Source organism: Uloborus diversus, chromosome 10 (genome assembly GCF_026930045.1).
Source record: "Uloborus diversus isolate 005 chromosome 10, Udiv.v.3.1, whole genome shotgun sequence".
NCBI lineage: Eukaryota > Metazoa > Arthropoda > Arachnida > Araneae > Uloboridae > Uloborus > Uloborus diversus.
In genome coordinates this window covers 74,869,742-74,894,431 of record NC_072740.1, presented here as the reverse complement: position 1 = coordinate 74,894,431, position 24,690 = coordinate 74,869,742, and positions in this window count along the sequence as shown.

Genomic DNA, 24,690 nt, shown 5'->3' with positions numbered 1-24,690 from the left:
AAAGACATATTTGGCATAGTGTCAAGAAAATAGTTGCTCAGTATATAATTTGTAATTTAATAAATTAGTAAATGATATTTTTCAGAAACTAAAGCATGAATTAGTTACCGTTATCAAACAAGTTTTGGATTCACATCGCGATGCGAAAAATAAATTTTGCTACAACTAGTACTTACTGAATATTCAATGTCTTATGCTCATTGAATATTTTTTATATCTTCAAAGCATCTAGTCTTCATGTTCAATTTCAAGTAAATTCATTGTACTAAAAGTAATTACGTTAGAAGTGCACGTTCACTATTTTGTTACTAAAATAAATGACAGGAAAAATTTTACGTATCATCCTACAAGCGGTTATTATTTTGAAAGTAGTTAAATGGAATCTATTGTACTCAAGTGATAAAAAAGCGAGAAATATAATTTTAATGTATTTTTTCATGTACATTACTTCTACTAATTCGCTTTGAGTATATTTACATCAGAGAATTGTAATACTTTTTGTATCTGCCTTAAAGTGAAAATTTTGACGCATTAACGAAGTTAGTAATTTCTAAGCACAGATAAATCCGTGAAAAATAAATTTTTACAATTAGAAGTGAATGTTTCAACTATTCTTTTAGCTTTATCACACCAATCAGAATATACTAAGGAAAATGATTTAATGCCCTAAATGTGATAATTTCGTCGTGTAGTAGTTGTATTTCAAAGAGTTGAAAAACTTTTCTCACATTTAAAATATCAGAATAGAATTTCAGCTTTTATATTATTTTTTCAAATTGCTTACATAAAGGAGAAGTAATTCCCCTTCTCCGCTTTGGCAATCTGATACTTTAAATATGTCTCTAAATTCTAATCCCAATCTGAATTCAAATCCCAAATCTGAAAAATTGAACAGATGTGCCACAAGCCATATTATTCATCACCCCTCCCCCTTTTGGTTCCCCAAAATCTGACCGTATGTGCTTTATGACAGAGCTATTGGTCATAAAAATTTCAATACTTATCATCTTTACGCACGGATATTTTAACGACTTTAAAGAATTTTTTAGCTGCACAAAAAATTCTCAGAAAACGATTAATCTGGTAACTGAACTAGAAACACTAAAGTTGAATGAATCGTACATAGATAATAGGAGTTCTTGTAAAACGAAATGTAGTACACAACCGAAATGTAAATAGAAGCATAATTTTCTCATATTTGTTGAGTAGAATATGTTTTACTGTGCTCCAACGAGGAAAATAAATAAACGCTGCAACGTAGTCTCACCTTTAACATAGCATTATCTGTGATAATAGATTAATCAGAATTAAAAAAAAAACATCGAAAGACTTATGCAGAGGTCTAGAGTCGTTCCCCCCCCCCTCTTCTAATAATAATCATTTTGCATTAAATTGATACTTAGAAAAAAAATTCTTCTCTTTTTACTTTCTTTTACGAAGGAAAAGAAGTATTGTATTCGCGAAAAAAGTTTCACTCAAAAATCGGCCTTAATTTCCATTTTGCTCGCCCCCGAATGAATATTGATTCTTTTTTAAACCCGATCATACATGGGCACATGCCTAAGAACGTATAGGCACCTGAAGAATCTATTTTGACCATCCCTGAGTTAATTACAACGAGTTTTCTCATGTACATACGTCCGTATGTACGCGTATGTCTGTATGAGCGTATGTATCTCGCATAACTCAAAAACGGTATGCCCTAGAAAATTGAAATTTGGTACGCAGACTCCTAGTAAGATCTCTTGGGGAACCTCCCCTTTTGGTTGCATTGCGATGAACCAGAGGGGATCTTTTACACCTTTTTGGTGGGAAATCATTGATATTTCAATGCAAACTCAAGTGATGTTATAATTTGGAAAACATTTGGCTATCTGTCGCCAAGCTTCTGGCCGGCAAGTTTTTTCGCCAACTAGGCGGTTTTTTTTTTTTCGTTTTTCATTAATTTGGCTTTACTTTGGCCACTATTGGCGATATTTAGAGAGTTTCAACATTGAATCACATTAAATTGTCCAATATTAGAAAAATTAATCTTTATAGAACATTTTTTTTTTTTGCTTCATTTCACAGCAAGCTTGGGGTAAAAATATTTAAAGTTGTTTCTTTGCTTACTCCAAGCCAAGGTACCTTAAATTGGCGTAAAAGGAAGTCGTGTGATGCACACATCAGCTCGTTTATTTGAAAAATCCTTTGAAAGGGTAAAACTCAGATTTTACTGCCCTTTTGATAAAATTATATTAGCTACCAACAGAAATTATACTAAACATTTTTCAATCGCATTAGTATCAAAAAATTTTCCATAGGAATTAATGTAATAGAAAACTCAAGGATACTTTACAATATTTTTATTACTATTCCAGGAAAACAATGGCAGATGATATATTTAGTTAAAGCTCAAATTTCCTCCAACGTCATATTCAAGTCAACGAGTATTTTGTCTTTATCAAAGAAGATTGAAATATCGATATACGATTTTTAAAATGCAAAATATTTCAAAACCCTAACTTCTCAATTTAAAACATAATTAGCGATTAATTTGCTTCAGAAAAACTACTTAAGCACAAGCATTTACACTTGAAGCAACAAAAACGTATTTGCTTTATTTTCGCATAGTTTTCACGGTTTTTGAGAAAAATACTTCGCGAGACTAATAATTTCAGAAATTCAAAGTATTTCTCTCGAAAGATAATTTGCTGAAATACCAAGCTTATTGATCAAGAAGCCTTTTCCTTTATTTATTTTTCATCAAATCTAAGATAGATGCTTCTTTTCATTGAAGAAAGAAAACAGTTGGAGTTCTTTAAGTGAAAATCTTGGCAGTAGAATTAAGTGACTGTTGCAATAATATCAATCTAGTTGATGTAGAAACCACACGAGAGATCTATTTCCTACGCTCTAAACTCGCAAAAGAAATGCTGTAAAGTTTTTTCTATCTGTAATTTATTGGGAAATTGCCCCGATTGGTGCCCCCCATTTTAGTCTTTAGTCAGACATGTCCCGACTCCAATAAAGGTATTGCAATTTGTTATTTTTTTTAATTCCTTCTTCAGTTAACTAAACAATTTGTATTGCTCCAACTTGTGTGCAGTAAAAATATAACTGTAGTCTAAACAAATAATTATTTAACGTTGTACAATATAGGCAATTTTACTATTTTAATGAAAATAATGTACTAGACATTGGTTGAAAAAATACAGTAAGACAATTTTTAAAAACGCAGTTGCACGAACGTGTTTCCGAATTACCAAGAAATCCAGTTACATCGTGTAAGGAGTTGGTGGGAAAATAACGAAAAATTAAACTGTTTTGTTGGTGGAGGCGAATGTCGTCATTTTTCCTTTCTGGTGATTATACATGCATAATCATCTAGGTTGGTTTGACAATATTCTTATCTTAAGTGACACCCAATTTTTCTTTCACTGATTCATTTCTTCACTTTCAAATTTGAATTCAAAGAGAAACAAATTTTTAATAATACGACACTCTGTATTCGCTGCAAATGAAGACATTGAGATTTTAAAAGATATTGCTGCCTAGATTCAATTCTCCATCGTGCAATGCATTAGAAAAGTTAATATAATAACTTTAGGAAGAGAAACTCATTGTGACATTAATTCTTCTCTTCCCTCACGAATTAACTTAATCACTCAGAGGGAATGAAATTTGCATGAAAATTCAGGTTGCTAACCAGTCACGTGGAATCCTAAGAATTAACTTGCAATTACTTTTCAAGAAAGATTGCTGTTCTAATCTAGTCGACAAAAGATTATTTGATGCATATGTACATACATCAAAACAGTCTGCCCTCAAGTAATATCAGCTTCAATTTTTTACCCTGCTTTTCCGTATAAGTTATTTTAAAAAATCAAGAAAAGAAGGTTCAGGTATTGTATTGCTAAAAGCAAAGATAATTTAACCAAATAGATGTTAAAAATTAAAAAAAATTGAAAGTAGGATGTTAAGAGCAGATACTTATGCCCTCCTCTATAATTTTCGAGGGAAAATCCAAGAACTTTTTTTATTTGCACAATCTCGGCCAAGTCACCTTATTCTCGTTCTTTCTTTTTTGATTTCGACAGTTTTTAGTAGGGAAAGTATGATTTTGCATAAGAGACAATAACTTTAAAAGAAGCAAAAAAATTTATTCACAAAATGAAAAAGTGAACTGAAGGTTGATTTTTCTTCAGACAATTAAAAACCACAGTATAAAGTATTTTATATAGGGAAAAAAACCACTTTAACTCGGATAGGAAAATAACAGTACTGTTGAAAAGAGTTTCTATTATTGCATTTCAGTTTTCAAACAAAATGGAACTATTCTTTAATAGGCCAATCACAGAGCTGTTATTTTATCTCCCATGATCCTATGACTCAGGCTATGCTTTTTTTTTCTCAGTTTTGATATTTATCGTGTGTCTACTGCTTGCTGGCTGACAACAAGAAAGAGTAGTGTTGTTTTTTATTTGGTTTATATTATAGTTGCTGATAGTTAGAGTAGTAGTTTTGCAGTGTAAAAAAGATTTAAACCATTGTAAGCCTAAATAAATAGAATTTAATACTAATAGTCGATCAAAAGCAACTTATTCCCATGATTTCAAGTTACATATCTAAAATCTTAAAAGTATATTGGCTGAAATTTTCGAAAAATCTTATTTTTATAACTAAAATGGGTTAGACGAAATTTCATTTGATGTTTATTCTTGTTGTATATTGGAGAAATAGTTTTTGACTTATACTGAAAATTGCTAGGTTTGTGATTTAACTCTTTTTGAACGTCTCTCCCATAAAATTATACAGTGGAACTCGTTTATAACGAACACGGATTTAGCTAGGAAGTCACAAAAGTTTGGATGGTCCAATGTTAAGTTGATGAAACCTAACTGGCTTTTAAGAGTAACTCTCACTTAAAGCGTGCAATATTTTTGGAATTAAATATTTCCATCGACTTCCAGTTTAGCTCATATTTTTTTGGAAAAATTCCTTTAACATTCTGAAACCAACTGAAAATTAGTGTTGAGTCATAAATCCTGAGCACAAGTAATTACGGTTTTCTTGCTATTGTTAAAAATTATATGTATGTTGACGCGAATGTTATCAGCTGCGAGATATAGTTTCAAGGATATAGTATCTCAATTTCAAGCTAAGGCGGTGAAAAGCATAATGAAAGCAACGACGATAACTACGAAAACGAAAAATTTAAAGCTGAGTTGCCCTGAACTTAATGGCTTTTGATATGCCGAAAAACTTCAAACAATTTTCGAATGGAAGGGTGTAAATGACGAAGTTTTCCGGACCATGAGTATTTCTCTAAAATATAACCAAAGAAAAAGGCAATGAGACAGTGCGAAACAATAAAACCAACTTCTTTGTTACTCGTGCAGAAATTAAAGAAAAAAAAAAAAAGTGTTCAAGTGCGAAAAAATCAAAGCAAGAATTAATTTTTTTGCACGAACTCGTAGTTTAATAGCACTCGGTTATATCGTTAGCAAATAGCACGATCTCTTGGGCATCGTAATAAACGAATTCCTTTGTATTTGTATAGCAATGTGTAACTAAATAAAATTCGGAATGCCTAAAGTTTTACTTCAATATTTGCCGTGAAGTACAATGTGAATGCGTTTTCCTGCAATATAAACGATGCATTTTTTAAGCATTGCACACTCCGATTCTACTTCAATTTAGGTAATTGATCGAATGATTGCGATGAACGTAAAATTGGTACTAAACATATGAAAATTGATTCCCATAATTGCTTTACAATCCACGTTTCCCGATTCATAATAATTTCATAAGCATTTACAGAAACGATAGTAAATAGCGAAAATGCTATTTTATCACCCATAAACACACTTTTACTTGAAAAAGAAATTTTACGACCTATTTATGCCGCAATTAAATTATATGATTGCTTCATCGTGAATTTTGATGTAAAAACTTATAATTCTGAAGCTTCAGTTTTTTTTTTTTTTTTTTTTTGTATATTTTCCTTTTTTCCTTGCAACAGAGAACATATCTAAATGGAGGCAAAAATCCTTCGAAAAATTTATATTCTTTCTTCTGTCTAAGGCCAGATTTTCACAGTTATTACCGACCATAAAGAGAAAACAGGGTCTGGAATAAACAAAAGAAAAATTTTGAAAAGTTTTCCTAAAGTTCTGCAGTACATTGTTAGGATTTGAATGGGTGTAATAAAGAAAATATTTTTGAGCTCCTAGTTCTCCACAGCGGTGAACGAAACTCCGCTGTGGAAACAGATGGTTTGCTTTTAAAAGATCATTAACTCGTTGACTTTAGATTGTAATAAAAGTGTTTTTATGTGATACCAGTTGATAGAATGTATTTACGCATTCATATAATAGATAGAAAAAAAAGGATAAAAATCTACATGGATTTTAAGCAAAAAGGACGTTATGACATCCGTTATTTCTAAGAAACTTTTGAGTATTTATAAAATTGTATCATCATTTGATACATAACTGTTAATGTTTAATAGCTTTGTAATTGCATAATGTTTAATAGAAAGGAAATGAGAATTGATCACGTCTTCAGAAGCTCTAATATTAATGGTTTCCATTACGGGGTCTCGTTAGCTGTTTACGGGAAAAATATCATGATTTGAAAACCTAACTTTTTTAAAGGTTTATTGCAAGTTTCATCAGTTGGTTTACAAAGCTTTAATAATAATAGCTTGATCAACTAAAGATTTAAAAAAATTTTAGCTTCATATTTCACCAATGATTTTAGGAGGAAATAATAATGAAAAGAACCCCTAAAACGAAAAATATTTTTTAAGGTTTTGAATGTTTTACCAGTAATTTATAGAAAGGAATTCATCAATAATACGACTTCATAGAGATTTTAATATATTTCACAAGCTATTGAGAGAAGTAAATTCATGATCATTAGTGGGATTTCAGACTTTAATTTTTTAATGAATTTAATGCAGTTTAACCAGAAATTTATGCAAGTGAAATATGACTCTGATTTAATTTAAGCACTGATAATTACAAAGCTAAAAACAAACACAATTTTCATTAAAGATTCAAAGAGATTAAGTTGTTTAGACACTGTATTCATTTTTGAAATACATAAACGACATACTAAGTTGTATTCTTTCCACAAAACAACAAAAAAAAAAAACTTGAATCATAACTAAATGTTTTTCAAATTATGATGAACTTCTTATTGCGTACCGTTATCATGACAATTTACAACTAAAATGTTTTTCTTCATTGCGTATCGGATTTAATATGAGCATAAGTCAGCTATTTCATTAACCGTATCTCAGTACTGTAAAGAATTTATTAGAATCCAACAAATTAACATTTGCAGACACTATTGACAAGTATGGAGTTAGTGACTGTAAAATAACTAATGCTGCTATAAATCCACATTCATAGAAAGTAGTAAAATAAATATGAGAATCTTTGCCGAAAAATATCTTGCAATGAGTGAAATGTTAACTATTTACAGTGTGTCCATAAAATGAGTGACCGGTTTTGAACGTAAATAAGAACACGGTTTGAGATAAAAATGCGTGGTTTGCATCATTTTTATTAGAAAACAGATATTTTTTTAATGCAAAATATTAATTGTACAAAATATTATCACAAGAGGATACTATTTGCCGAAATACTAAGTAAAGATACTCTCAATATAGTCGTCCTTTGCAACTGTAATGTGGCGTAGTCGCACAACAAAATTTACATTTACGCGTGACAGTGTCTCAGTCGAAATAGCGTCACGAGGATTACAGACGTTACGTAATTTTGCTGGTCAAAATCCAATAACTCTTGCAGATGAAAATTACGTCTGTCATGCATGAGACGCTAGTTCGACAGAGACACTGCGACGCGTATGTGAAAATTTTGTTACAGGAGTACGCCGCATTATTGCTGCAAAGGGCGGCTATAATGAGAGTATTCTTATTTAGTTTTCCAGCTGCCAGCGTCTTCTAGTGGTGACGTTTTGAATTATTTCAACGAAATGTATTTTGAAAAATGGTTTTTTTTTAAAGTAAAGACGATGCAAATTGCGTATTTTTTATCTATGTTCAAAATGGGTCACTCATTTAATGGAAACACTATTTTGAAACATTAAACATATCGCAAATACGCTATTAAAACACAAATTTTGATACAGGAAGTAAAGAAATTTTTAGTGTCAGTGTGTAGGGTAAGGGGGGGGGCAAAGTGAAATGCTGAAATATTAACTTTGCTTTTAGCACTACCTATCTGATAATATTTTAATTATGTAGAAATCAGTCAGGAAAAATTTACCTTTGAAGATCAAAGCAGATGATATCATAAGTATTTTTCAAACATTTCTACTCAAATTGTAATATTTTGTTGTAAGTAAAAAATTATTTTTCTAATTATCAATTAATAAAGTTTTTAATAGCATTTTAAATATTAATTCAGACTTACCAATACGAATTGCTGTATTTATTTAGTTACTATTAAGCTTATCTGTATTTTAAATATTTTTTACATTAACTCGAGTGCTAGCGTGGCAAAGTGAGATACTTCATTTCGTTTACTCATTCAATCATTTACTAAATTATTTATGTGTTCATTTATTAATTCATTTTTTTACAATTCTTCATTTGACGATTCACTTTATTCATTATTTCACTTATTTTCTTATTCATTCTCTATTTTATTCACTCAATTTTTCCCTCGTATATAAGTTTATTTATTAGTTTATTGTTTCATTATCTTTTCATTTATCTTTTTTTTTACTAATTTATTTGATCAAAAATATTTTTTACAATTGAATAGAAAATATTTCATAAGAAAAATATTTCATTTTTCACTTTGCCCCATAAAAAAGAAATGAAAATTTTCCACTTTCGTTTTGAAAGTACAAACTTACGGCCAAAATAAAATAGATTGTTCCGTTGTTATGTTCTATAATTTTCAAAACAAAATTCTAATCTGTTCATTTTGAAAAAGCAAACTTATCTTAACTATTTCAGTCTGTCTCACATTCCCCTACTTCGTTTCGGTTGAAATATTCTTTCAGTGGAAGTTGTTTGCAATGTTTTCAATCAATAACTTGTATAATTTAGAACTGACTAATAAGATCAATAGATCGTTTCAATTTCGAGCTCTATGCTCTAAAGGATACATAAAGTAATTTCTTCAAAAAATTGTTACGTTTATGGATTTGATATTCCTTTTTTCTTCTTGGATTATGTGGTCTAAAAGAAACTAAAAGCATTTATTGAAGGGTTGAGCCACACCATTGCTGCGGACTCTCGTTGGTAGTGATAAATTTATTTTAGCTATCACTTTGTTGGCACTCTCAGCTTCAATGAAATTACGCGTACCTGTACCTCGGGTACTGACTATCCCAGACTGATGAGTTCCTAAAAAGAATGAAACTACCGTCTCTGGGTGTCATACCCGGGCTGTTAGTATATTGCGTGTAGCTTTATGTTTCATATGTGCATTATTAGAACAAGTGTGACATAATCAACAAAAGCATTTAATTAAAACGTTTGCTAATGGGCCTATTCCAATTTGCATAGTATTTCACTAGGAAACTTCTGAAAACTTTTTTTTTTTAAATTCTTAAACACTTGGAATTTAAAAAAAACATTTTGTCGGATGTGTTTCCGTTTATAAGATTACATTTTTTGCCTGAATCAGTGCTTGTAGCCGAAAAATATGACAATATGCTTCATTGGCGATCTTGTTCTTTTTATTATCTGTTTAAAAAGTGCATTTTAGTTATTTTTTCAAACTTAATTCAACATTTTGTCATTCAAAAACCGCAACTACATTTTTAAAAAAAAAAGATTTTTAAACATATAAAACTGAATCAACGTCGATTTACGTATCGAACCATAGTTAAAATTAACTTCCTCTTCAAAGAAGCATTAACCACACTTGTATTTCATAGCATATTCACGGGCTAATATGAATCAAATTGAAATGGAATAGTTATCAATGCGGAAGCAATAAATTTCAATTTAAAACTAGTTACACTGCTCCAGAATATTAAAGTGCCGCAATAATTTTTACTTGTGCTGCGAGTCACATGGTGTTAGCCAATATAGTTTCTTATAATTTTGTTTCATTTCTCAACACAAATGTCTGCAATTTCTTCATATTACAATACAAGAAGGTAATTTTATTTCCAGGCGAGTTAGAAATATATCAAAATGCATCAGAACCGCATTGTTTATAGCAATAAAAAATGCACAATGCTTCGTTTAGAGTTCTAAGAATATTTGTTACCTCATGCTCTATTCTCCTGGGATTATACATATATCTGGTTAAATAAATCTTTTTTTCAAAATGTTAATTAAATTTGCAATAAGTTCTGTGTATATATTAACATAAGCAAAGCTAATTTCAATCCGAATTCGTTTTATTTTATTCAAAGGATTTGTTTGTGAATAGCATTTACTTTTAGTTTTTCATTATTCTTGTTAATATTTTTCTACATAACTGAAAACTCATCCTCTTATTTATTTTATAAATATTTTTTGATGTTATTTTTATGCTCCATAGCACATTTTATTGGTTTTAGCCTGCGTTTTTCAGGAAAATGTCGTTTATTTTGCTTTGCATTTTCTTATTATATCCAGGCTGTTTTGAATACTAAAATATGAACGATTGAACGTGTTTAATGTTTTAGGTGTCACTAATTAGAAAAAAACACGCTAAGATTATTAGTTTCAATATTTCATGTCATGCTGAAAAATTATTTTTCATTTGTCATTCACCATCACATTTTGTTTCATTAACAAAATATGAGAAATTATATGCAATTTTTACTTTTAATCTGCATGCTTCAACGATCAAATGTATTTTTGAGTATTTCCAAATTCGTTTGAAATAAGTTTGTAGTAAGAACTAGTAGGTTGTGGTGAATTTTTAATCACATTTTTAATTTCTTGTCACTTTCATTAACTTAAAAAAGTAAACAAGTTTTATTCCATTGCAAAAAAATGCTATCTTCAAAAATATTATGAAATGTTTAATAACTTCTGTAAAATAGTTCATAACAAGAACCATATCAGTTTGATATGGAATTTTTTAACAATCGCTTTTTAGGCTAGTTGCCATACAAATGGAGCATAGTTGCAATTTTGGTTTTTTCTAGAGAACTAGCTAAAACTTTCAGAAAAATAGTTTAATGAGCAATATTTCCTAAGAAAATAGTATTTTTTAACAAAACGTAAATTCTGTTTCTATAGTACTTTTGCATATGAGTACTAAATTTTTTCTCTTGAATCAACTTCATTATGATTAGAATTACCTGAAGTAGCAGCTTTGGGTAAGATTTTTTTTCAATGCATGATTAAAAAAATCTTTACATATTTTCATTCGCTTCACAGCATCAGTGATGTTAATATCAATTTTTAATAGATGTCATCATTAATAAATATCGATTGCCGAAATCAGTACTAAAGTTTGCACTTCTGCAATTATTAACCTCTAATACAGTTAAAGACACACAGATAAAATAGCTGAAAACTGATGGTTATATTTAAGCGTATAAAAACAAAACTGTTTGTTAACAGCATGTTAAAGTCTTGTTTTTGCTCTATGGTTTTCTCATCGTTGTGTAACTGTGTGTGTGATTTTAATGGTTGGTTTTACTTTTAACAATTCACCAAAGTTCTGATTATTTTCTAGCAATGTCTGCATTTTGTTCTAAGCATCACCGCTGAAAGAAAGATGTTTTTAATTACTTAAAACAGAAGAATTAATACTTAGTGCATGTATTAAAAACCACGAGAATATTTTTTGAGAATTTAATGACTTTTGGCAATTTAGTTTGATTTATCGCAGAAACGCAAGTAGATATTGACACTACGTGTTTTTAATATTATTTATTAAAGTTCGAAACAAAGATGTATGTTTTTACGACAAAGTTGTCTTTATTTTCTCAACGGTATCTAAAATGTGAAATATTTTCTATTCGAACATTTTAAGTTTTTCCTAAGGAAAAGTACTTCTGATTCGCAACTAAGTTCACAGAGTCCTCAATTTATACCTTTTGCCAATTTTGTTCGGAGAAGCTCATGTTTAGCCCTTTTCTTTGCAATTGAATTTTTGCTTTCCTAATCAATTGGTAACTTTGTCACCCTCTTTGAGCGAATTTCCGCTCTGTTTCTTTACATTTAGCTATAAATTTTTATTTTATAACTTTCAACCAAACCACGAACATATTGAAAATTTCGTTAATAATCACGTAAGATTGAGAGTTGCAGTACTGATTACTGCAATGAAGAAAGTGAACAATGAATAATTATTAATTTACTGAATTAAAAGGAAAAACTGAAAAATAGTCAAACCAAGGGAAAAACGTGTTAATGATACGTTGGTTTTATCAACTGAATAAAAGTTGCGCAAAAGAAAATTACGTTTGGAGGATATGGAGTAATAAAAGTAGAGGAAAACATCTTCGCAGTTTCGCAAACCATGGAATGCATATCCTTGTATAGTAGCGAATAAGCTGATCGAATAATGCTCCTGACGTCATCAACAATGAAACTCGCTCCACGGCATGATAATTTAGTAATATTTTTGGTAATGTTTGACATGCACGGAAATGCTTTATTTTGACAGGGCTGAACAGGATCCGGTAACTTAACTGTTTCACTGGTGAGAATGTCATTTTAGGAGAATGAAGAAACGAAAAAGCAGTCAACAATTTACACTATCTACAGCAGTTTAGGGTTAATCCACTGGAATTAGTGTTAACATATCCGCCATCAAAACATCACCAAGCAGGTAATTGCTTCGTTCGAATGTATAAGCAATTTTCACCCGTCATACCTTGACGGGCGATTTTTCTAGTTAAGTATATTTGCATATAACTATAAATTTACTTACCACAATCCTGAATGCAATCAGAAAAATCGTTTTTCTTTCCTCAACAAAAAGAAAGTACGAAATGCACCTGAATTCCTGGGAAAGTTAAACTTAAATATTACGAAGTGTCACAAGAAATTACAGAAAAAGAAATACGATTCTTATATTCCTACTTTTTCGTCCCTTTCAAATCCTTTAAAAGGCTACAAAATAGTACTCTTTCTTCACTTCCTCAAGTTTAAATTCTTGAAATCTTCTCAACGTCTTTTCTATTTTTAGCGACAGTATAAAATCCCCAGAACAGATAAGAAACTATTATTTAAATGCTATTTTACTCCATAATTTCTTTTGCAGGTGAAATACAATGGATATTTCAGAGTCTAATAATTCTGATTTTCAGTGCAATAGATAGTGAAAAAACGACGGAATGTCTGTTTTTTTATACTATATGGTTTAATCGCAATGCTAATGGTTTATTATACAAATTTGTATAAGATCTTCTTTATTTCATAAAAAAGAAGGCAACAGTTCAAAATTATGCGTAAGGTATCCGACTACGTCGGATACTAATCGCCTTTTTAAGGCGATTTTTGACCAAAATTCACTTTTTTTCAAAATAGTTTTATTCAACAGCCCCATTCTTTAAGATTATGAAACATTTTAGTTTTATAATCTACGCGAATTAGCACTCACGTTATATGCATTTGAATACTAAGCATCTGCAGTATAACGCGTGTTAAGTCGAATCTTTACTTACGTTTTTTGAAGAATGCAATTATTTCTCGATACTGGCTACGGAAAACATGATTTTGCAAATTCTATTCAGTATTTAAGCATGAAATTTGGCATGCCTGTCTTGTAAGTACTTGTGAGTGGAATAGACCACAGATTATGTAAATGATGAAATATTTTTTGATTTATAGCTTTTTTACCGAAAAAAGGTGAAAAATTTTTGAGAAATTTCTGGATAAAATCACGTAATTTGTCATAAACCTTAAAATTCTTGAAATATTTCTTAACCTGCGGTCTGTTTCATGTGTAATATTTATACCTGTGAAAAAATCTAAGCAAATTGTTTATAGCTAGTTAATTTTTATTAATACAGTGTTTCTCCTAACTGATAATTTTCAGTCATTTTTGCCAAAAAATCACCCATTTAAAAAAAATATTGATATTATGGTTTATTTTTAAGCAAAATACATGTTTTAAGATCATTCTGCTTCTAAAAAAACATTAATATTATTTCATAATAGCGTTTTTAAAAAAAACTGTTCCGAACCTAGTCGGATACCTTAAGAAAAACATAAGGCAATGTTATAAGTTATTCAAATTCAATTATAAATAACGAAAGTTGAAATTACTGAGAAAATGTTAATGATTAAAGTAGCTAATAATTTTAAAAATATGTAAGTTACAACGGCTTAATCCTTGTCCAATTGAATTCTTTCTTTCTGGGTTCGTACCTAAGAGAAAGCTCCCGGTCTTTGCTTGCATTCCTATTGGTTCCTGATCGGTTTATAACTTTGTCATTGGTGTTTGGCTAATCCGCTGTTTTTATCTTTTAAGCTGCATGCTTATCTGCTCTTGGCTTTTGTCGGATGTCTTTTCATCCATAAGCTCATTATTTTTTGCTTTGAAAAAGGCGTTCCCTGTAACGCCGAAACACGTGTCTGCTGTAATTTACAAATTTGTGCTTCTACTTACGTTGTTTGGTCTGACTTTACTATTCAGCACAAAGGTATTTATTTATCTTATTTGTGGCTTAAACGGGCCTTACGTTTACATTTTCCGCCTTTTATGCAATTTGTGTTTTTGTTTTTGTTTCTGGAATTTTTGTCTATTGTTGTATTTTGATCGTGACTTTTTACTTCTTGTTTCTTATTCATTCTGTTATTGTTTGATTTTGTTTATTTTCATTTGTTTTGGTTTTGCTTTTGATTATGTCTCAAATCAATAGGTTTGGCAATCTTCGGATTAAGAAATTTCGTTTTTTGAACCATTTAAAATTTCTTCAAGAGTGTAGGCGCAAGAAAATTATTCCGAAGTTTATTTCTTTGAAATGTAATTTACCACGTTCTGTAAAAATTGACAAAGTAATCTTTCGGTCGAAATTGGCTTTACTCAGAGCTTCGATCCAGGAAACTAGGAAACATTTATCGTTTATTGAACGTGAACTTTATGATTTACATCTTTCGGTTTCTAATTCCATTCCCAACTTTAACATTATTGACAGAAATTCTTGGTCTAGAACCCTTCGTTCCTCTGATAAACATCAAATTGTTTTGAAAAAGAAATTAGCTATGCATTGTAAATCTTCTCATGTCGTTCCTCTTGATAATTTACCTGTTGTTAATAAGAATGTTGTTGTTAATCTTTCTAGCGTTCCATTAAGTAATTCTCAAATTGAGGCTCTAAAATGTAATGATAATTTTGCTGTGAGTGTTAATCCTTCTTTTTCAAAGCTTATTGCTCCTGTTGAGAAAGCTTTTAAATTTAGTGCCTTAACTTCCTCTCAAAAAGATTCGATTCGGCATCTTATAGCTTCTAATATTGATTTTAACTCGAAAATTTCTAAACCTGTATTTGCTAATACTGTTAGCCGTTCTGTTAAAGACTTAGTTTCGAATTCTGATCTGGTTGTTACCAAAGCTGACAAGGGTGGCCAAATTGTTGTTCTTGACAAATCATCTTATGTGGATAAAACTAATGATTTGATTTCTTCTGGGCCATATGCTGAAATTTCTAAAGATCCTAGTGATAAAGAGTTAAAAACTATTGCATCTGCTGTTAAGTCTATTCCTTCAAATGTTAAACGCTCGGTTGTTCCATCTATTGCTAATTGTGCTAGATTTTATGCTTTACCTAAGGTGCATAAAGCTGGTATTCCTTTCAGGCCGATTGTTTCCAATATTGGTACGGCTTCGTACAAACTTGCAAAATATTTAGTCTCTGTGTTTTCTCCCCTTAGGAGTCACAATTTATTTACTATTAAAAATTCTGTTGAGTTTGTTAAAAAAATTCATAGTTTCGTTCCAAATAATTCTTTTATGGCTTCTTTTGATGTTAACTCTTTATTTACGAACGTTCCCGTCGAGGGTTCATTGTTATGCCTTCGTAGAAGACTTTCTGAATTTCATTTCACCAATACGGAAATTGAGGATTTAATTTTCCTTACCCGTACTTGTCTTAAGCAATGTTCTTTTGTTTTTAATGGGAATTTTTATATTATGTTAGATGGTCTGGCTATGGGTAACCCTCTTAGCCCCATTCTTAGTGATATTTACATGCATTATTTTGAGGTTAAGCTGTTCCAAAAACTGCAGTTCCAATTTTATGTTCGGTATGTTGATGATTGTTTTGTTCTAATGAACCAGAATCAGTTTGAGAGTGATGAGGTTTTATCTATTTTAAACTCCATTGATCCTCATATTCAGTTTTCTTGTGAGAAAGAACGGAATAATTGCATTTCATTTCTTGATGTACTTGTTTCTCGTACTGAAATTGGTTTTGAAACTACTGTTTATCGCAAACCTTTTGCTGTCTCTTTACCTCCTCATAGACTATCGTCTCATCCTCCAAATCAAAAATATTCTGCTTTCAATTCTTTTGTTTATCGCGCAATTAATATTTGTTCTTCGTCGGAACTTCTTAAAGTGGAACTTAATTATCTTAAAGCTGTGGCAATTGATAGAGACTATCCGCCAACTTTGATTGATTCCATTTATAAAAAACTTTCAAATAAATCCCAAACTAATGTTCTTAACCGAACCTTCATCAGAAAGAATTTGGTTGTTTTGCCATTCTTTCCATCTGTAAGCTATCAGGTTGCTAAGATTCTAAAACGTTTCCAATTCCAGGTGGTGTTCTCTCCTATTATTAAACTTTCATTCTCTTCTCTTAAAGATCCTATTCACCCTCTTAATTGTTGTGGAATTTATAGAATTAATTGTAGTTGTAAACTTGCCTATATTGGACAGACTCGGCGTGCTTTAAAAATTCGCTTGAAAGAGCATCAAAATTATGTGAAAAAACAACAATTAAATAAGTCTAGTATTGCTCAACATTGTTGGGATTCGAATCACTCTTTTGATTTTAACTCTTATCAGATTATCCAAAAATACCCCAATTCATCAGATCTTGACTTTTGGGAATCCTTTCATATTTTGAGGAACAGTTCTAACTTAGTTAACGATCTTAGTGCAGTTCCATATTTTTCTAACATTTGGCTCCCATATCTTTAATACTGTCCTTTCCCCACTCCCCCCCCCCCTTTTTTTACCTTTCATTTTTATCTATCTTCCTTTGTTTATTTTTACCTTTTTGTCATGACTGACACCCCCCCCCCCCAATTTTCTTCTATTTATCTTTATTTTTCCTTTTTTCGAATATTTTTTGTTTCTGTTTATTTTATTTCATGGTATTCCATTCTGCTTTTCCTTTCTTGCGGTTCACGGTTATTGACAATTTCTTTTCTATTTGTTTAAGCTTCGGCTTAATCCTTGTCCAATTGAATTCTTTCTTTCTGGGTTCGTACCTAAGAGAAAGCTCCCGGTCTTTGCTTGCATTCCTATTGGTTCCTGATCGGTTTATAACTTTGTCATTGGTGTTTGGCTAATCCGCTGTTTTTATCTTTTAAGCTGCATGCTTATCTGCTCTTGGCTTTTGTCGGATGTCTTTTCATCCATAAGCTCATTATTTTTTGCATTGAAAGAGGCGTTCCCTGTAACGCCGAAACACGTGTCTGCTGTAATTTACAAATTTGTGCTTCTACTTACGTTGTTTGGTCTGACTTTACTATTCAGCACAAAGGTATTTATTTATCTTATGAGACAATGTTGTTACGAATTATATTTACTGATTAAATGCTCAAAATATTCTCAGAAAAAGTAACTAATTTAAATTGCTAATTATTCGATTATTAATGTACATAATAACACTAGAGTAACTGGAAAAACATTAACTAGATATGTACCAGCAAAAATCCCTTTGAGCAATTTTTGCTATTTATCAGTTTGAGGAGAAAGGCAATATTTTAATGAAGAAAGTATTTAATATATTTTTTTATTTCAATTTTCTTATAAAACATAACTGGTGAAGAAAATATGTGCATGTCATCTCTCTTTATCTGGTACACCACAGCATGGTGTGTTAGTTGTCGACTCATATTTACCCAGATAGTGGTTTCCAAGAGAAAAAAACAAATATGCGCATAAGGAAAGAGAATAATGCATTTAAAATTGCATTTGAGGCAGTGAGATGCAAAGAGATGTAAGTATAATATTTAAAGTTTCGAGTGAAACGCGTTTAAAGTTCAGATTCTAGGTATGCTATCATTAAAAAAAATTTCTAAATCATGTAGCTCTGGTGAGTGTTGTCATGCTTCTAGTACCATCTCTTGTCCTAAAATAAAGCAATGGTTCTCCTACCATTTGTTCTAATTGTCTCCAAATTTTTAATTTTGGCAGTTACATCCCGTTGCTTCTCATGGCCTCATTTTGGGATACTGGCGATTCTTTGTATTTGAAATGACTTTTAAAGAATAGTTTTAAGTTACAATATCAAACAAATTTTATTCTTTACCCAAAATAGTTACATTTCATTAACCAATATGCAGAAGCCCACTGAAATAATCTGCACAATAAGTGTATAAAAATCAATTCTTGAAAAAAAAGTTTAATTTATTTAATTTTGGTTTAAAAAATAATTAAAAACTCTTGAGCGTCATCTTAAATTCCTTTCATTTTATTCCTCGTCCCCTATAAACTGCAAGCTCATATTAGAATTCATTCTGAAAGCATTCAACAGAAATTTATTGAGCAATTCAAAGTTCAAATTCGAATTATCAAACAATCAGATATGAGCCCGTTGTTAACAAATCTTATTTTCTATTCTAGCATAGTAATTCTTTCTACGTTGCTCCATAATTCCATTGTAATTTAAGGCATTTTCACCCACTTTATTAACGTGAACATGAAGCATACGTCATGACTGTTGCAGACATAAGTAGGAATTTGCTGAATTATTATCACATGGTTGCTATGTCCTTGATTAAAAGCTTATGAATCGAAATGAAAAGATTAAACTCCAAATCTATATTCCTTTATATGCTATATAAATACGAAATTGTTCCACGAATTAATCTTTACGCTACTTAAAAAGCATCAAATTCTGTGTATTTGAAGATAAAAATATAAAGTTATTTACAATTTGAGTTATTCTGCTTTAATCAGAACACCATTTCAAAATGCAACAATGGGTTTTTGGTTGTTATCCCCTCAAAAACTTTCTTCGAAAGTGAGATGATGAGAAAAGTTGATACAGAGAACGCCGGATAATTGAATCAGTGGTTAATTGAATCAACCGCTTTAATGAATCAAATTGTCAAAAAACAAAACAGAATCCAGCTTTATTAATTTCGTCGCTTTATTGAATCAGCCGCTTTATGGAATTAAAACTGTTTAGAACAAATGTGATTCATATAAGCGGCAACCACTGTATAATGTATCTCTTGAGATCTTCCAGTCTATGTCAGTGTTTCTGGTTATCGAGATGCACATATACAGTAAACTCTCGAATATCCGCGAATTGGGTAGCCCAAGAGCCGCGGGTAATAAAAATCGTAGGTAAACCGCAAAAAAGGTTAAATGGGGACTAATAAAGTAAAAATTGTTATTCCTCTAAAACTTCTCTGCATTGATACATAATGTTTTCTACAAACAGTTAAAATATTATACAGTACAGTAAAAATATTTTGTATTTTTGCACAACAGAACTTAACTTCAATAAAGAACAAGTGTATGTGCGTTGAAGAAAACGCAATAAATGAATAAATAAGCAAATAAAGCAAAACCAACTGAGCTAAATTTACATTTTTTCGACAAAATAAAAAGGGAAAGAAAAACAAAGATTGGTATTTGCTTTTTGTTGCGAAAATACATGTTCCTAGTTGTTAATTGACTCACGGATAACCCGCCCCGCGGATAATCCGCTCGTGGATAATCGGGAGTTTACTGTATGTTGGAAAACCTACCATCTCTTACCAGGAAGGAATGTGTTTTCTGCAGGCCTCGCGCATTTATGAGAAAATCCAAGTCAGACTACTTGCAAAATTTGAAGATAATAAAGAACAACAGTTTTTAGCTTCAGTTGTTTCAACCGAATCCATTAAAGGTTTTGAAAAGTAATACTTAAGTACGTTAATGATGCTATCCTCAAATTGCTAATATTGTATTTTTTTTTAGTTTTGCTAGCCGTCAGGTCGTTACACACCCACAGGCAGACGCGCAGATATCACATTTTATACTCTTAATCACTTATGAATGAAGCGGTCCGAACGGAAAGTTGAGTGTCATTCAACGATGGTTGACGCGGCAACTAACGTGTTAAAACAATAGCAAAAGATGATATTGAAGTTTTCAGGCTACTCATTAAACTTTGAGAGGGCTGAGTTTCACTTTTTCTCAGTTAAGTAAGGATGTGAAGAGACATGACGTAGTTTTGTAATCGTGAAACTGAAAATTACACTAAAAGGTTTGTAACTTATACTGTGTCAATTTAAATTGTATAGTGTAAATAAGAAATTTATTTTTTCCAAATCTACACTGTGCTCACAGTGGAATAGTGGAAAAAGTTTGGTAGCATATTCTGATCGAAAGTTTACTGAAAAAAAGTTTAATTATGCACTTTTTATACTTGACTGGATAGGCAATCGAAAGAGCTACACGACTGCATAGGATAAAGAAGGCTTTATAACATAAAAACTTTTTGTTGTAAACTGCTTTTAAGTTTAATGTATTTAGAAATGATTTTATCCTTACGTTTATAATTCAGATAAAATATGCTATGTCTTTTTTTTTCCTCTAGCTACTGTAACACTAAATTGTTGAACAATTTTTTAGTGAAAAAATCTTTAAAAAACTACTTAACACTAGAAAATAGCTATCTTTATGCAAAACATATATCATGCATTAATCTTAATACAGTGGCCGCCGCTTAAAAGAATTATGTTTGTTCTAAACAGTTTTGATTCCATAAAGCGGCTGATTCCATAAATCGGCTAATTCAATTAAGCTGGATTTTATTCTGTTTTTGACAATTTGATTCATTGAAGCGGTTGATTCAATTAACCACTGATTCAATTAACCCGGGTCCACTATATTACCAAGAAGCACACGGTAACTGCTCCTATCTGCCTCAGATGTGCTCACAAGCGCCTCTTTGTAGGCTTTGGGACGAAGGCGTAAAAGATGCTTAAAAACATGGTTTCGTTTGCCAACTTCGGGGACTACAAAAAGTGATATTTTTCTGAATCCTTAGTGTCTACAGATGGAAAAAACCCAATGTTCACGAAAAAATAGTGTCTCATAATTTTTTTACAGAGCATTAAAGATACATGAAAAGGAGTGAAACTGACAAGCAAGAGGCAGACAAATTTTAAATACATAAAATATATTATACATGTACATTTAAAAAATTATGCATGTACGTTAAAAACATTATTCATGTACATAAAAAAATAGTTTTTTTCTAGAAGCAAACTCTTCATTCTGAAGTATCATCGTCATTATCACTGAATTCATCTATCCAGGTTTTGCGTATAGAGTTATTTTCCTCTTGAGAGTTTATACAGCTACAGTCATTAGAGAAAAATTATGTGCATGAACAATTTTACGTCCTGCATGTAATACATCTCTTCGAAGAACACAGAGTTTTCGGGCATGCACAGGAGACTAGTTTTTGAACATTATCTGATGCAATGGGAATAGTCCTCCTTTGTATTTCAATACTGCGCGCATTTCTAGTCCATCCAACATTCTGATGAACTGGGAGCATTGATCGAATCAGTGGTGCTCTAACTACAGCCCGCGGATCAAATTTGCCCCTTGAAGCTGACCCATGTGCCCGTCGTAGTATTCAGTATTAAAAAACAAAAAATATATTCTAAAACCCTCCAAAACTACTAGTAATCTGCTTTCGGTGTTATGAATTTTGAAGTCAAGTAGTCATAAATTGATTTCTGAAATACAGATGCAATCAAATAAGCATGTAGTAATAATAACAGCAATTTTGGTTTGTAATTGTTTTTCGTTTCCCTTGTTTTCCCATGCTATCTAGAAAAACTTAAATCATATAAATAAATTTAATATTTGTTCTGGCCCACGAGATTCCTATTAATGTGAATTGTGGCCCGTAGGTAAAAAATAGTTATTCACCAATGGATTAAATTATTCAAGCATCAGCAATGAATATTTGCTTGATAGTTAGTGCACTAACAAGGGGTAGGGTAGGAGTCATAGTCAGGAATTTGTTCTTTTTCACTCCAGCTCCGCAGCCTCGGTAAAAACATTTGCGCTTTAAATTCATTTCATTTTGAGTCAGTCATATTTATCTGACTTTCGACAATGTTATAAGTCTACGAGGTATGGTATTTCCATATTGATTAATAACTTTCATTTCTATTTCTCGGTCACCAAAAACTGAGAATATATTCAGAACCTACTCCATTTTTTCAATTTTTGGTGACATAAAATAATTTTTCGCGTTGACGTTAATGTTAAAAAAAATTAACTGTCAAAAAAATGGCCCTAAAATGGCTAATTAAAAAAAAAACTTTTGTAAAAATGTTCTTCATCAAGAGCGTTTTCCAAAAAAGTTTTTCTTAAACAAATCCGCCTTTAAGTTCGCATTTTATATTTGCCTTAAATTTTTTCCGCAAGCGCTAATATGAAGTGCTTTGAACTGTTCAAAGTTGAACGAATGATTATTCAAATCAAAAAATGAAATACCGGAATTAGGTGTCATCGGGGAGATCTTTAAAAAAAAAAAATGTTTGAGTCGAACGATTTGTTCATTTTGGAGGGGGGGGAGCACCGACAGACACACATTTTCCCCATCTCTAACCCCTACTTTCGAATTTGATATTTATTTAATAATTATATCTATTTTTGTCTTTTTTATTTGTACTAAACAATATTTTACGAAACATTAATTTTAGCCCATTAAACCACCTTTCATGTCCTTATTCAGCAATCACGATTGCTTATTGTTCTCACTTGACCGTCTTTGATGCCCGTGCCTTTTTCAGCTTGGACCAGGGGCCTCTGCAGCACTACCGTCCACCATCTTTTGAGGCGCGGCTCCTCCGGTCCTGAGCAGTGTCCCCCGGAACCCGCTTCTCCTGGGCGGTGGCGTCCATGTCCTAGTCACACACTTACACTCACACACGCGCACGTTTATACATACATACACACACCTACAAGCGTACACACAGATCTACGCACACACACAACTATATACACGTAACCGTCCAGGAGAGAGAGTCAGGCTTGGGGGTACAGGAGCCGTTTCTAGAAAAAATAACTCCAATGAGTAATGTCCTGTCGCAACTCGTGATTGCGAAACACAAAAAATGAATTCAAAATTTCAGAGCTCAAATTATTTTTTAATTTTATTTTACTTTGACGAGAAAGTAGGCTAAAAACGAACTCAAAATATCGTCTGTAATCAAAAAACATTATTATCAAAAAAGTAAAAGATAAAACGTCGGGATATATGAAAGTGAAATATACTTTTTAATTTTTAATTTATCGTCTGCTAATGTTTAATTTTATAATATTTTTTAAACATGTATTGGCATTTGTTAGAGTTGTTTATGTTCTTAAGATTTTGTAGGTCAATTATTGCTATTCGGTGATTCATTAATACCTTTTTTGTGAAGTAAAGTGCCTTCTAATTTTTTGTACTTAACAATGTCTATGTGCGCTGGCTTTAGTGTAATAAACGAAATCTTGAGATTAAGATCATTCAGAGCTGCGGATTGATACAAGTTTTGATTTCCTTTTAGTTACAAAATTACTGAACAAAAGTAAGTAATTTAAAACGTATTAATATATTTAGCAACGAAAATTTGAGTAAAACAGTAAAATTTCGGTTGAAAAACTGTTTATTAAATTTTTAGATTATAAATATTGTGTTTAATAGCGCCATCTAGAGACAAATTGTTTTGTGTAAGTGCTAACAGTTTACGGATCATAGTTCCTATTTCAATTACTAATTAAAACTTAATGAGACAGTTCCAGCGTGTGAACATTGTAGGGTAGGGCGGGGCTAGTTGAGCAATTTTTTCTTCAAGTGGTTATAGCTCCTCCACAATAAGTCTCAACAGCTTGTATGGCATACCGATGGATTCCTTATTTATTCTTCTACAAAAAAGCCCATAATAATTTATTTCTGACTGATCAAGTTCAAAAGTTACAGCTGTATAAACGAAGAAAGTCAAGTAGGCTCAACTTACCCCATAGGTGAGGTAAGTTGAGCAAGGGTATGGGGCAAATTGAGCAGTTAGAGATTCTAGTCTAACTAAGGTTTCTAGACATGAAATACAAATTGTATTTGATAATCAACCGTTACTTTATTAATTCTAAGTTAAAAAATAAGACAAGACATAATATTCTTCTAGATATTAAACATAAAAATAGAATCAACAAAAACGCAACATATTTAAAGATTATTTTTTTGGAATAAATTCAGCCTTTCCACTTAAAATCAGATTTTTTCAATTTCAATAAAGATTAAATTAAGAAAAAATATCCATAATGACTAAAACTAATCATCATCGTCATCGGAATTGCAATTGATGCAAATGAAATGAAGGCCAGTAACTTGGACACATTTTTTATGTGCCCACTCTTTACAATCTTTGCATTGGATCCACTTCTCTCCTGGTTTGCTGTCAGACCAGAATTCGCTACAAACCAGGCAGATACATTCATCTTTGTCACTTTCATCACTAGACTGAAGTATTTTTTTACTAACTCTTCTTTTTTTGTTTTCAATTTTCTTCTTTTGCTTCTTAACT